The sequence below is a fragment of the Gossypium raimondii genome, chromosome 3 (genome assembly GCF_025698545.1).
Source record: "Gossypium raimondii isolate GPD5lz chromosome 3, ASM2569854v1, whole genome shotgun sequence".
Classification (NCBI taxonomy): Eukaryota; Viridiplantae; Streptophyta; class Magnoliopsida; order Malvales; family Malvaceae; genus Gossypium; species Gossypium raimondii.
The window spans coordinates 24,018,842-24,028,821 of record NC_068567.1 but is presented as its reverse complement, the minus strand read 5'-3'; the positions used below and the strand labels follow the sequence as shown (position 1 = coordinate 24,028,821).

The window sequence follows — 9,980 nt, the reverse complement described above, 5'->3', positions numbered from 1 at the left end:
TCGCTGAAATAGGTTTACGGAGCATTACCAAAAACTTTCAACATAAAACATTCAATTACAACCATTATATAAAAACAAATCATATTCCATTAAAATGCATACAAAATGTCCCTAATTTGAGCCCTCGAGGCCTTAAAAACACATTAGAAACAATTCGAAACTAAATCAGAAACACATGGAATTTCATGGAAAAAGAAATTTTCAAACTGCAGGGGTCACATGGCTATGTGGCCAGGCTGTGTGGACATTTGAAGTTGGGACACACGGCCATGTCCCAGCTCGTGTTTGTGCCCGTGTAACTCTCTGACTTGGGTCACATGGCCAAGACACACACCCGTGTGCTAGGTTGTGTAACTCTTGAAATGGCCTCACGCGCCCGTGTGCCAGGCCATGTGTCGTGTAACTGCCTGACTTGCAACCCTTTAAAACCTACAGGGAACACACGGCCATGTCGCATGGTTGTGTGTCATACACGACTGCGACACACACCTGTGTCTGAGGCCGTGTGGACAAGAAATAGGTCATTTTAAAGCCATTTCATCCACCCAAATTATGCACACCCATACAACCAATTTGCACCTATTTCAAGCATCCAAAGTGTACCTAAAATATCCATAATCAAGCTAGAATAATATGGTACCTATTCATACAACCAATATGCCAAAAAGGCACCTTGATTCACATGACATTAAATATACTCAAACACAAGCATAACTTAGCCATATAACAACTCAACAATTGCAACCAATTCCTATACCAAATTTTACCATATTGACCATATACCAAGGTCATATACAAGCATACCAAAAGAGTCATTCTATACATATCATTTCTAACCACTTCAACATTAGCCAACAAGCACCAAAATATCAAAATATCATTAGCCAAAGTACCTTAATTACAAACCAAACATATTGGTCATTTCATAAAAAACAAAACACCTATACATGCCATTATAACCATGACTTGAAAACATCAAAATCTACTGATATAGCCGATGGATAGTGTGATAGGTCTCCGACGATCTTCCAACCCGAACAAGCTTCTGATTAACTATAAAACATAGAAAAAGAACACAAAGTAAGCATATAAAGCTTAGTAAGTTCGTAATTCATAAACACTGCCTACATTTACAATGCATAAGCTTAAAATAAATATGGATCAATCCAACACAAGCTTGGCACAAGCCTAAGCATCACCGACAACCCAAATTAGTGCTTAATCACATAACTTCAAAATCAACACATGATAAGATAAATTTCATAAGTATAAATCATATGAACTCATACTATCCATAATTATGAATGCACATACTTTCTACCTTTCCATAATAACAAGTAAATTGCATCAAAATCCCTTACCGAATCTCGCATGAAGTGTGCTAACGATGATCATAACTATCCCCTTTCATTTTTGATGGTCGTCACCATCCTTTTTCATTAATCGATGGTTGTCACCATCCTTTTTCATAGTAGATGGTCGTTACCATCCCTTTTCATAGTTGATGGTCGTCACCATCCCTTTTCATAGTCGATAGTCAAAACTATCCCTTTTCATATACGATGGTCGTCACCATCCCTTTTCATAGTTTATAGTCGTCACCATCCCTTTTCATAGTTGATGGTCGTGACCATCCCTTTTCATAGTCGATAGTCGAAACTATCCCTTTTCATAATCGATGGTCAAAACCATCATTTTTCATTGATCGATGATTGTCGATACGCAGTTGGATTTTTCCACTGAAACATATGATAACATAACGTGATAGCATTTAAAACATAAATTTAAAATATTATTTAAACATACGAACTTACATCAACGATCAATCGTAGATACGGAGTCAATTAGTCCAAAACTTTATATTTGCCCCGATCTAAAGCCATACGAGGTATATCTTGATCTAAATGAATAAATTCAATTCATTTAATAACCATTCTGTTCAATTCAATCCAAATTCATTTTTGCAAAATTATGCCTTTGCCCCTATTATTTTAATTTCTAACAATTTAGTCCTCAAGCTCGTAAAATGAAATTCATGAAAATTCATCCCTACCCAAGTCTAGCCAGATTTCATATAGGCTCATACATTTCATTGTTTCACAATTTCCACCACACATTTTACAAAACTTACAAATAAATCCCTAATTGACATTTTCAACCAAAATCACTTTATAAAAGTTATTTATCTAACAACAAAGATTCATTTTCTGCCATCAAGCTTCACAAATAACGTGAATTCATTCATGGTAAAAATTTAATCTGTTAATAATTTTACAAATTAGTCCCTGGGCTAGCTAGATTAAGCTACGACTCCAAAAACATAGAAATAATTAAAAACGGGATAAAAAATCATACCATGCAAGCTATGAGATGTAGTTGAACCTTTAAGCTTCTTCAATGGTGTTTTTTCACCCTAATTTTTGGTGGAAGAGAAACAAGACAAAGATGATAGCTTTTGTTTTAATTAATTTTTCTTCTTCAATGGTCTAACCTAATTTTGCACCTTTAGCAATTTAGTCCTTTTTATCGAATTAAGCATGCAAACGGTAAAATTTCTTAACGAAATTTGTATATGATAATACTAACATGCTGTAGAAATTTAAAAAATATTAAAATAAATATTTTTACATCAAATTTATGGTCCTAAAAGCACTGTTCTGATTTCACTGAAAACGAGTTGTTACATCTCATTAAGCTCTAGTGAGCAATGATTGGTTGCAGCACCCCAGTCCAAGTTTATTATCTTGATTGCCCAAAATAGTTTTATTTCTAGCTCAACTGGAAAATGACATGGTTTACCATAGACAAGCTTGAAAGGTGACATTCCCAACGGTGTCTTGAAAGTTGTGCGATAAGCCCACAAAGCTTCATCCAACCTCACTAATCAATCCTTGCGGTTGGGATTGACAACTTTCTCCAAAATTTGCTAGATTTCTCTATTGGAAATTTTAGCTTGTCCATTCGTCTATGGGTGGTATGTCGTGGCAATTTTATGTTTAACCCCATATTTGTTCAGAGCGTTGGCAACTAATCTGCAGTCAAAATGTGAACCTTCATCATTAATTAAGGCATGAGGGGTACCAAACCTGGTAAAAATATTTGTATGCAGGAATCTCATAACTGATTTGGTATCATTTGTAGGTAAAGACACAACTTCGGCCCATTTAGAGACATAACCCACAACGACAAGAGTGTAGATTTTTCCCTATGATGGTGGAAATGAACCCATGAAATCAATTCCCCATACATCAAATAATTCCACCTCTAAAATATTTTGCAGCGGCATTTCGTTTCTCCTTGATAAGTTACCAGTTCTTTGATAGCGATCACATCTTTAGTAAGACTCATGAGCATCTTTAAACACGGTGGGCCAACAGAAACTAGATTGGAAAACCTTTACAGCAGTTCGCATGCTTCCAAAATGTCTGCCATAAGGTGCAGAATGATAGTGATAAAGGATAATTTGAATTTCATCTTCCAGAATAGATATCCAAATTAATTGATCTGCACACTGCTTGAATAGAAATGGCTCATCCTAGTAATATTTCTTGACATCGTGAAGGAATTTCCTTTGTCCTTGATGATTGAGCATAGGTGGCAGCAACCCATTGACTAGAAAGTTTATAATATCAGCAGACCACGAAAATGCCATAGCCAACAATACTGCTTATCAGGGAATTCATCTTTAATCATTTTACTATAACCATAATTATTCCTTACTTCCAATCGTGACAAGTGATCAGCCGCTTGATTTTCAATGTTTTTCCTATCTTTGGTTTCCAAATCAAATTCTTGCAACAACAATATCCATCTAATAAGTCTGGGTTAAAATGAAATGGCATGTTTTGCTCCAACAATTGAAATAAAGGTTTGGATATCTTAAAAAAAACTTTGATGAAGCAACGATAAAATCCAACATGACCTAGAAACCTTCTAATTCCTTTCACTGAAGTAGGTGGTGGCAACTTTTCACTAACTTCAATTTTTCCTTTGTCGACAGCAATTCCTTGCTATGAAATCTTGTGGCGCAAAACAATGCCTTCACAAACCATGAAGTGGCATTTTTCCCAATTCAGCACCAGATTTATTTCTTGACATCAGCAAAGTAATAACTCCAAATTTTTTAAGCAATCTTCAAAAGTTTCGCCAAACATCGAGAAATCATCCATGAATACCTCAAGGAACTTCTCTACCATGTCAAAAAATATTGCCATCATGCAATGCTGGAAGGTTTTCGGGGCATTACATAACCTAAATGGCATTATTCTGAAAGAAAATGCTCCATAAGGACAGGTGAATATACTCTTTTCTTGATCAGTAGGAGATATGGCAATTTGGTTGTATCCTGAGTAGCCATATAAAAAATAGTAGAAGGCTTTCCCTGCTAGTCTACCCAGCATCTGATTTATAAAAGGAAGAGGAAAATGGTCCTTCTTCGTTGCTTTGTTGAGTTTTCGATAATCCATACAAACTCTCCAACTTGTGACAATATGTATGGGAATGAGTTCATTGTTATCATTGCTGACTACTGTGACTCATCCTTTCATGGGTACACACTAAATAGGGCTCACCCAAGAACTATCAGAAATCGGGTATATAATTCTAGCATTAAATCATTTGATAATCTTCTTCTTAACTATGTCCTTCATGACAGGATTCAGTCTCCTTTACTGTTCAATAGATTTTCCATGGAAATTTTAAAGTATTATTTTGTGCATGCAAATTGCTGGGCTAATTCCTTTGATGTCTACAATTGACCATCCTAATGCTTTCTTGGATATTTTTTAAGACCTCCAGTAATTGCATCTTCTGGTCTAGCTCAGCAGAGATAACTACAAGTAGTGTATCATTATCTCCCAAGTAAGTGTACTTTAGATGCACTGGTAATGGCTTCAATTTCAGCACAGGTGAATCTTCTATTGACGAGCGAGGAGGGTTGAAAGATCGATCTAATAAGTCTAATGATTCAAAGCTCTTCCTATATCCATTTCCAAATTGTTGAATTTCCATCAGTTATCCAGATTCTTTAGTCAATTCTGTTTCAGTTAATTTAACAGAGTTTGCATCAGAATTGTGGTGCATATGTTTTGCAAATTCTTCCTGAATTACAATGTTAACAAATTCAATAGTATGGCATTCTTCGTCTGAGTCTGCACACTTTAAAGCATCAAACACATTAAATGTCAACTATTGATATTAATTCTTATGGTTAACTCACCTTTATGTATATCAATCAATGTTCTACCAGTTGCTAAGAAAGGTCGTCCAAGTATTATAGGTTCCTCTTTATTTGCTTCACATTCCAGAATAATAAAATCTACTAGAAAAATGAACTTGTCAACTCTTACCAGTATATCTTCAATTATACCTTCTGGATGGACATATGATCTATCAGCTAGTTGTAGTGTGATTGTAATAGGTCTTGCCTTTCCTATCCCAAGTTTCCTGAAAATAAACATAGGCATTATATTGATACTTGCACCGAAATCGCATAATGTTATACCTACATAACGGTTTCCAATTGAGAAGGGTATAGTGAAACTCCTTGGATCTTTTAATTTTGGTGGCAGTTTTTTCTTCAGCATGCTGTGCACTTTTCAGTAAGTGCAACAGTTTCGAACTCCCCTAACCTTCTCTTATTGGATAGGATATCTTTCATGAATTTCACATAGTTTGGCATTTTTTGTAATACTTCCACCAAAGGTAAGTTGATGTGTAATTGGTTCAAGACCTAAATTTCTTGAATTGAGCACCTTGTTTCGACTTTTGGAAACGATAGGGAAAAAGTGGCAATGGCGTTCCTTCTATTTCTTAAGGTTGCTTTGCCATGACATTTGTATTGCCATGACTTTTGGAAACTTAAGGTTCCTTCTGTTTACTCCCATATTTTTTTGTTTGTTCCACTATTGATTCGAAAGTTGTGCTTTCGAGAACTTTTAAACTTTCCTCCTCAGTAAAGGCATCAATCACGACTCCTAGCAGCTGAGTGTCACTCTGGAGTGTTATGGCCTTACATTGTTCCTTTCCTTGAGATCAAGAACTTTCTATGTCACTAGGTAATGCTCCTTGTTGTCTGGAACTTAATGCAATGGCAATTTGTCCCACTTGATTTTCCACAGCTCTTAAGGAAGCTACCTAGCTCTGAATAATTGCATCATTCTTAACCATATACTCCTTTAATAGAGTTTCCGTAATTGATGTTGAAGATGACGAACTTTGTTGCACATTTTGCAACGGCATTGGTTGACTATATCCAGGTGGTACACCATCCATATTTTGTCAATTAACATTGCTAGCATTTCCCATTCCTTGATTACTCCAACTAAATCTTGAATTTTGTTTCCACCCTGGATTGTATGTGTTGGAGTAGGGATTGTTGTTGCTATGATTAAAATCCCCCATGTAATACATAGAGGCAGGATTAGATGGGCATTCATAAAAGAACATGACCTTCTCCACAGTATATGCATTCTAGTTCTGCCACCTTCATCTCCTACACTGCAGAGGGTCTTTTTAGAGTTTTAATCGTATTTGTTAAATATGATACCTGTGCTATTAACGATGTGATCGTATCAAGTTCTATTGTTCCAGAAACTCTTGTACAAATACCAATTCTGGTAGTGGGGTATTGATAGCCATTATTTGCTATTCTTTGCAAAATTTTGTATGCTTCATTGTAGTATTTGTCAAGCAACGCCCCATTAGCAGATGCATCCACCACCATTCGTGTGTGAGCATTTAATCTATTGTAGAACATTTCCATCTATGTCCAATGCTAAAAACCATGCATTGGGCATTTTCTAATTAGTTCCTTGAAACGTTCCCAAGCTTCATATAATGTCTCATCTTCAGATTGCCTGAACGATGTGATGTCGTTCCTAAGCTTGGTATTCATGTTGGGAGGATTGTACCTAAGTAGAAATCTCTGACACAGTTCATACCAAGATGCCATCGTACCAGATGGTAACGCATTCAACCATGATTTTGCACGATCTTGCAATGAATAAGAGAATAATTTTAATCTAAGGGCTTATTCGAAAACACCCTGTTGCCTGAATGAGTCATAGACTGCAGGAAAAAGTCTCAAGTGCAATCTGGGATCTTCAGTAGGTAGACCACTAAACTACCCTACCATTTGTAGCATCTAAAACATCACTGGTTTTAATTCAAAGTGTTGAGCTTTAATATGTGGCCTAACAATTTTTGGATTTTGATCATCCAAAATAGGCACTACATGTTCTCTGATGGGTTTGTCTCTGTCATCTATAATTCGAGGAATATTAGCATTCCTTTCACTCTAGAGTACCTGATCTTCTCTGATTGGATCATTTATAATCCTCTCCATTTCTATTAACACTTTTCTTCTTCGCCTTAATGACCTTTCAATTTCAAGATCAAAATAATATTTTGTATCCTCTTGAATACTTCTTCTTGTGCACTAATACAAACCTAAAAAATCAAATAAAATACTAATTAACTATTTTAAAAAAATAACAAGAATAATAATAAATCAAATTTTCACCAATGTTGTCGATCCCTGGCAATGGCGCCAAAAACTTGTTGTGTGTAAAATAACTAATGCAATTGTGCAAGTGTACATGTCATTTAAGTAATAAAGTGATAAGTAAGTATCATCTCCCAGGGATCGAAAATTGGTAAAAAATTGGGTATGTTGTTATAATATTGTTAATTATACCAAAATATCAAGAAATAAGCTCAGAGTGAATAAGAAACTAGAATAATGAATTATTGAAATTAAATTGTAACGAACAAAGAATTGATATGACAAATAAAATGACGTGGCAATTCACATAGAATATCAAAAGTATTTCTGTTGTTGAATGGACAGGTTTGTAATTATTCAAAATAAGATAACGCCATGGAAAAATATTATCTAATCTACTGCCTAGAGATTCGCCACTATGACCTACCTTTTTCTATAGCTAGATCTTAAGATAAAAATCTAAGTTCATGTACATCTACAAAACTTGGGATTGATAATTGCAATAAATGTCCTCTTTGTACAACTTGCAACATTTATGTCTAGAGTGCTACGAATCTTTTGTTGAGTATTTGCTTGCATCAAACAATTCAAGATCCAGTATTCTTAACCTTTTTTAGAATTAAAAACACCTAAGAATATAACATACATTCAACTATGTCTAGAGCTTGCTTGCATGCGTGTATTTAAAATAAGCATGAATCGAATGTAACAGTGATATAGACAATCTCAAATCCTAGGCATTAAAGATGATAAAACATTCACCCAAACAACTCCAACCCAGAAAATATTTAGTTCATGAGTGGAAAAGTAAACATCATAATAGAATCATTCATCAACATTTCTCAATTAATTTTGAATCCCAAAAATTTCAAACTAGAAAAATAAATGCAGAACATCAGGAAGTTAATTCCACACTCCAGCTTCTCTTTTATCTTTTGATTGTATGTGAATCCAAGATAGATTTCTCTTCCCCTTCCTCACGTCTGTATTCTACTCTCTTCTAAGCTAGTACCCTTTCGTTCTCTAGAATTTCCAATCGAGTTCTTCTTTGTACAGAGAGAGAATTGTTATCACCAATCTATTTCTCATGCTAATTCTACTCCCTTTTTCTTCTTCTTCTCTCTCCTTCTTTTATTGGGTAGATCCATCCCACCTGAGCACACATTTTTCATTCCTCTTTTCAGGTTGATTTTTCTAGTACATGTCTAGCTAGCTGAGAGTGACGCAGATAAAGTGCTGAGTCATCTTCTTGGAATTGCCATGGTAATTCTATTGGAAACCAATCTTACCAATTGGCACAGTAATATTTCATTTCCCTTATTTTCTTTCTACATCCTCTTCTTCTACCAGCACCTATGTTCACACAGAACCACACCTTTCCTCCCCAAGTGATAAAAGTAACAAATAATGGCCAATGTAGTGCAATCCAAGCTTTGTTATGCAATGTCCTAGAATTATACTAAAAATGCAGATGTATTTAATTAATTTAAAAAATAATTCCATCTAGAAGCCTAAAATATAACTCTTTTCAAGAGTTCTCACACCCCCAAACCTAAATTATTGCTTGTCCTCAAGTAAATAATGTATGAATATGCATGAATGTATGGAATTGCCAAGACAATCAGTCACCAATTATACTGCCAAATAATAATGAGCATACTGTATACCTCTATTCTCAGCAATCTTCTACTAAAACAAAGAAAAATTGCTTATAGTTCTTGTAAACTTGTTTAGCAAATGAAGTGCAGAAAATGGTTCCTAAAAGTAAATGTTTCTAAATATTTCAGCAATCCAAGCTTTATTATGCAATGTTCTAAAATTATCCTAAAAATGCAGATGTATTTACTTAATTTCAAACAATTAATTTCATCTAGAGGCCTAAAATATAACTCTTTTCAAGAGTTATCACTAGACTCATCCATGGTAGGCGCCCCACCTACTACCAAATATGGGAGGTTCGGGTAAAAATATAGGCCCGAAATATGGGCTTGGGCAAAAAAATGAGGCCCGTTTAAAAAATGGGCCGGGCTCGGGCTCAACTTTTTTGTTCTGACTGGCCTACCAATATAATAAATATATATTTTTATTTTTATTTTTAATTTTAAAATACTTTAAAAATATTTTATTTTTAAAATATTTTTTGTGTTTATTAAAAAGCTGGTGGGGCCGGCCTTGCTTATTATTTTTTTCCCGGGCCGGGCCTGGGCAAAATTTTAGGCCCATATTTCAGGCCGGGCCGACCCGGGCCCGGGCCTAAGAGTCGGGCCGAAATTTTTTTCGGGCCCGGCCCATGGACAGGTCTAGTTATCACCCAACTGTTACAATACGCCCACTCATATACGCCGAAAGAAACAATTCGGCAGATTATACTTCGCTAAACAAATTATTCCACCACTACACACCTAAGTCTTGGATCTACCAGACTTGGAGTGTGACACTAAACCCTTTAGAGAGAGGGTGAATAAATAATATAAAA

General features: G+C 35.3%; 1 non-coding gene across 1 annotated transcript; it reads left to right on the top strand.

Annotated features, from left to right (window-relative positions):
- Positions 1–6,779: 6,779 nt before the first annotated feature.
- LOC128040028 (small nucleolar RNA R71) lies at positions 6,780–6,886 on the top strand. Its single transcript, XR_008194688.1, has one exon. It is a non-coding gene; the product is annotated as a small nucleolar RNA R71 (small nucleolar RNA).
- The last annotated feature ends 3,094 nt before the right edge of the window (positions 6,887–9,980 follow it).